General features: G+C 39.0%; 1 protein-coding gene across 1 annotated transcript in view; it reads left to right on the top strand.

The window, feature by feature from the left end:
- The window catches only part of TAX1BP1 (Tax1 binding protein 1), an 86,420-nt gene that overhangs the window by 15,591 nt on the left and 64,829 nt on the right, over positions 1 to 6,000 (top strand). The window lies entirely within an intron of this gene.

Raw genomic sequence — 6,000 nt, 5'->3', positions numbered from 1 at the left:
ACGTGAGAGAGAGTGGGAACCTCCCAGAACATTGTATTGTGCCATGCCCAACAGAAATAACCCAGGTGGGCGACTTTAAAATCAGGATCTCCTCAGTTGCTAATAGCAATTCCCACCTTGGAGTTTACAAAGACTTATGGGTAGAAAAGCCACACTAAGTAATTTACTACACCGCAGCCCCATAATGTAGTAACCACTAATAGTCTTTGATTTTTATATATTTGCTTATTTCATATAAGTGAGATCATACAGTATTTGTTCTTTTTCAACTTTCTTACCTGACTTGTTTTGCTCAGCGTGAAGTTTTTATGGTTTGTTCATGTTGTGGTGTGCATCAGGACTTCATTTCTCTTTATGTAGATCATTACATTTGATGATTATTTTATTCAAATGATAAAATAATGCTATTACTGATACTAGAATAATGCAGCAAAACAGAGATGAAGAAAATAATCCAGATGAAAACCACAAAGATCATTAGAAGGATTTATAGTTATATTTATTCAAGGAGCTCTGGTGGTGTAGTGGTTAAAACATTAGGCTGCTAACCAAAAGGTTAGTGGTTCAAACCCACCAGCTGATCTGCAAGAGAAAGATGAGGCAATCTGCATTTGTAAAGATTTACAGCTTTAAAAACCCCTTGATGGGGCAGTTCCTGAGTCAGAATTGACTCGATGGCAGTGGGCTTGGTTTTGGTTTCGTTTATATTCTGTCATGTGAAAGTTGCTGTAAAATGGATATATGTAATATAAAGATCATTCTTGACTTAGTTTGGCGTTACGTACAGATTTTTTTAAATACAGTTTTTCAGATATCTAATCACAGAATTTGCTGCAGAATGTTCTTTGTATTATAATGGTACTGATTTTGGATTAAAAGTCCAAAAGATTAAAACAAATGCTTAACCTTTTTAATTCTTACCCTTTTTTTTAATGACATAGATATTTCCAATCTGGTGAAGTTTATGGATTCTGACCCAGAATAATATTTTAATGTACATCAAATACATAGAATTGGAATGGAAACCATTGATTTGGAATCTTTATCATTTATAATATGTTAATATGTGTATTTCAAAATTTGTTTGCTAAGAAGATATAGCAGCAGATATACTAACAGCCGTTATTTCAAAGTAATGATTTTATTGCAAAATCTATAACAATTGCATTGTGATCTATGATTCTTACTAGTGACCACCCCCCCCAAAATCACAAGCACTGATAATACTGTGTGGTTTGTTGCTAATATTAATTATTTTGATTTACAGCCAAAGGAAATGCTAAAATTAAGTTAGATGTTAGTAAAAAGTAAGATGATGTAATTTTTCTCCTCCCTGAATTTTGGTGAATTCTCTTTATCCTTCAGTCCCAGGTAAAACACCTCAATAAGGACTCCTTGTTCCTTAGACTTTTACTTACTTCTCTACTTAAAAATAATTTAGAACTCTGTTACTGTCCTCTGGGGCTGAAGAGTTTTTCCTTCAGGTTCTTTATATTTTTAAACAATATAAAATTCTAAGAATCTTTTATTTGACTAGAAAGACGCTTGCCTTTATGAATCATTACTTTAAAAAAGTTGTTCAGGATTATAAAGTGAATGATTAAAATAAAGTTGTTGTACATTTTAATGAAATTTAAAAATCTTATAAATCTTTCAAACTAAACCCCAAATCATGTCTTCCTTACCTAATTTGTTTGACCTTTTTCAAAATGTTGATAATTAAATTTTGTACCAATTAAACTAAAAGAAAACCCTTGAAAACCAAATTGTACTGAAATATTTATTTAATGTAAATGCTTATTTAACTTGCAGATGTTTTCATAAAAAAACAAAAGACAGTCTGAATTTGGAATAAAAATTTCTAGGTTTTTTTTTTTGTGTGTGTCTAAAAACCCAAACCAAACCCATTGCCATTGAGTGATTCTTACTCATAATGACCCTGTAGGAAAGAGTAGAACTACCCATAGGGTTTACAAGGTTGTAATCTTTACGGAAACAGATTGCCACATCTTTCTTCTGAAGAGTGGTAGTGGAGCTAAGCTGACCTCCATATGTCCCTACTCGGACTAGTGGGCCACAGTGATGTTTTGGGTCTCCTGGAATTAGTGTTAAGTGCCAGTGTCCAGTAATCCTAGAGAAGTCTTAATTATTTCCTTTTCCCCAGTCAACAGTCACTCTCATAAAAGGCTGTAGATCCTTTGGAGAAGGCTAGAAGAAAGATTAACAGTATGAATTTTTGGCAATGTAACGGGTCCTTTCTCAAGGAGACCCAGCCTCCTCTTCATTCAAGGGGTTGTTGGTCTGTAACAAGTCTGGAAATTGATTGAGGGGCCTTGACATTCCATTCTGGTGATTTGAGTTAGACTGCTAGTTCACTTGACCTAGAAGTGAGCTGCTTGTACGGTACAAGTAAATGTTTAGTAGATTTCCCATTTATTTCACTCCTCAGGACACCATAAGTAAGTAGCCAGTGCCTAAGTCCATTCTAATTACTGTTTTGACCCTGCTGTCCATTAAGGTAACCACACCCACCTTGTCTTTGGTGATGAAATGTCAGACTTAGAACCACTAATCTTTTGGTTAGAAGCCAAGCCATTAACACTGCACCACCAGAGTGTTTAGGTATTACTTATTTTAGAAAATTTGTTATATTGACAGCAGAGATTTAGTCATTGTTGTTAATTTTTATGAGCGAGCATCATACGTTTATTGGGGGGAAAAATCCTGCTAGTGCAGTATAAATTGAAACCTATGCATATGGTTTTAGTATAGTATTTCCAAACTTGTTTGCTCTTTGGAATCATCTGGAGAATTTCAAGAAAGATTGAAGCCTGTGTCCCACCTCCAAGATTGTGATTTAATTGGTTTTCTGGGTCTGGTCTGGTGGGAGGTGTGGAACCCTCTAACAGTAGATAATTTAGCCTTTTGTCCTGCTTCCTGAGAGTGGACCACACCTGAGAACAATGAGTGGGGGCTGACCAGACCAAGAGAACTACTTGGGGGGCCCATATTGACTAAGCCTTAAGAGGTACGATATAATCTTCCATGGCCACATGATGAGGCCAATTTTAAAGGCCTTGGAAGACACAGACTCAGTGGAGCTACCTCAGTAGAGAGAACAAACATCTTGAGTAGCCCCTTGGATAAAGAAGCTCTGTATGGAGACCCACATGTGCACATAGAAAGGAAGCTTGTATTGCTTAGTACTTCACCTCTCAGGAGGGGAGAGGGGGCACTGTCTTCTGGAGCTGCCAGGGTGGGGGATGGAGTGGAGCTGGCAGGAATGAGGTGCTGCCTGGTGGGTCCTGGCTGCACATAGGGAGCTGAGGCTGGAGTAGCAGCAGCCAGTATTCTGAAGGTGGGGTGACTTTGGGCCTGGGGAGAAAGTGGGACTCTGGAGTCTGGCTCCATCCAGTTCCCAGCCCCAAGGGGCGGCAGGCCCAGACCATGTTCAGAAGGAGCTTGGAGATGAGAAGTTCAGGTGCCAGAGCCTGTGAGATCCTTGTCAGCTGACTGGCACCTGTGCAGCCCCTTTTGCTTCCTTAATATCCCCTCTTGAGTGGGCACAGATGAAGTTATGTCGGGCTATCTGGATGGGGGTGGTGTCAGCAGTTGAGTGACCAGTGACAGCTTCAGTTTAAGGTCAAGGGCAGAGGCTGGGTCTGATTGTCACGGCCTCAGAGGAAGGTCTGGATTTAATTCTCTGGGGACATGGGGGTAGAGAGGAGCAGGGCTGCTCAGTGAGAGCCAGGGAATGTTCTGGTGAGGGGCTGATGTGCATGGGGGAACCAGTGGGCAGCATGCACTCCCCCTGTGACACATAAGCCCCTCCTGCTCATGGACAGGGGCTGAGCCAGGGCCATCCATCCTGAAAATATGATAAGGGCAGCAGAGGGAGGTGACCTCGGTCTTGAGAGGGGGGTGACACTTGGGCCACCCTGATTCTGGAAGACTAGGTGGCCCTTGTCCACAGATGGTGGTAGCGGCCGAGCTCTTCAGAGGTGACATAGGGAAGAAGGAGGTGGCATTGGCTACTGACTTCAGCAGGGGTCTGGCAGGACATTCACAGTAAGTGCAGCTGAGGGGACAAGGTAATGTGGTCATCCTTCCATTTTTGCATAACTCCAATTTTCACATAATGACCTGGTCTTTGGAAACTAAGCATGTTTATGAGTAAGTATGTTAATCTGACTAGAATTTTCCTAGGCAGATAGCTTTAAATGGTAACTCTGATTAAATTATCTTGTATCTCAAATGGCATCTGAGCCATAATTTTATCAGATTATTATTTTTGTGGGATTGTGATTTTTTAAAGAATCAGATCTTGAATATCTAGTTTGTAGAATTTCTGACTATCATATTATTACTGTATCATAACTCATGATAACTGAGTTAATTAATCAGGTTGTATTTTTGTTTTTCTACTTAAACTTTCTTAAATTTAGTGGCCATTTGTAAAGTTATCTGCTACAGATTAAATAAATATAATAGTAGATATTCAAGGGATGGTAATTTTTTAGAGTCTTTTTTTCATTAATTGCCAAATGAATTTCTTACAGTACTTTATTTAACTTTTTACTTGGAATGATTTTAAAGAAAATTTCAAAAATAGTACAGTGAATTTCCATATACCATCCACTCAACTTCCCCTAGTGTTAACGTCTTGCCTAGCCATAATATGTTTAAAAAACCTGGGAATTTAATATCGATACAATATTATTGACTAAACTACAAACCTTATGCAAATTTTACTAGTTTTTCTACTAACAACAATTTTCTGTTCCTGAATCCAGTCCACAATCTCACATTGCAGTTAGTTGCCATGGCATAGTGCCTAAGGCATTTGACTACTAACCAGAAGGCTGGTGGTTCAAACCTACCAGCCACTCCTCGGAAAGAAGGTTGGGCAATCTACTTCCGTAGTGATACTGCTTCGGAAACCCAAGGAGGTGTCGCTATGAGTGTGATCTGACTCGATGGCAGAGCGTTTGTTCATTCGTTCATTCTGTAGTGTCCAGTCTGTGACATTTCCTCAGTCTGTCATTGTCTTTTATGACTTTTACATTTTTGAAGAATACTGTTAATTTTGCGTGTGTGTGTGTGATAATGTATTCTTTATTTTGGGTTTGTCAGAAGTTATCTCATGATTAAGTTGAAGTTAAACATTTTTGGGAAAGATACTATAGAAGCATTGTTGTGCCCCTCACAGTGTATTGTATCAGAGGGCACGTGATGTCTGTATGTGTTTCTCCTAAAACTTTCACCCATCGATTTTATAATCTATTAGTGGGTCTTGATTACAGCAGTTACTGTGGTGTTGGCCTAATGATGATTTTCTAGCCTCATTTCTTCTACATTTATTAGTTGGAATTACCCTGTTATGAAGAGTTGTTCCCTTCACTACATTGTTGTTGTATGCCGTCAAGTCAAACACGACTCAAAGCAACCCCTTCTTGGGTTTCCGAGGCAGTATCTCTACAGAAGTAGATCGTCCAACCTTCCTTGCAATATACCCATGTTTGCCTTCACTGACAACACAGTACTGTATGTGCAAAAAGGTTCCTCTTTGTTGTCTGTACCTCCCATGTACTTCTCTATATCTTTCTCATCCTCAATGCTGCCAGATTGGTCATTCACATTTGGTACATTGCCCTTCTCTTCACCCAAATCAATACTTACCTCTATCTATCTAACAGCATTCCCTCCTCTTCCCTCTCACCCCTGGTAGCCAACAAAGAAAATTTCCTTCTATATATAAACCTTTCCTTATCTTTTACAATAACGGACTAATACAATATTTGTCCTTTTGTGATTGACTTATTTCGCTCAGCATAATGTCCTCCAAGTTCATCCACGTTATGCGGTGTTTTGCAGATTCTACATTATTCTTTAGCGTTGCATAGTATTCCATTGTGTGTATGTACCATAGTTTGGTTATCCATTCCTCAGTTGTTGGACACCTAGGTTGTTTCCGTCTTTTGGCTATTGTACATAGTACTG

The sequence above is a fragment of the Orycteropus afer genome, unplaced genomic scaffold (assembly GCF_000298275.1).
Source record: "Orycteropus afer afer isolate SDZICR_OR568_19922 unplaced genomic scaffold, OryAfe1.0 scaffold00008, whole genome shotgun sequence".
Lineage (NCBI taxonomy): Eukaryota > Metazoa > Chordata > Mammalia > Tubulidentata > Orycteropodidae > Orycteropus > Orycteropus afer.
Note: the sequence above shows the minus strand (reverse complement) of the source record. Positions and strands in the feature narration are given on the sequence as shown.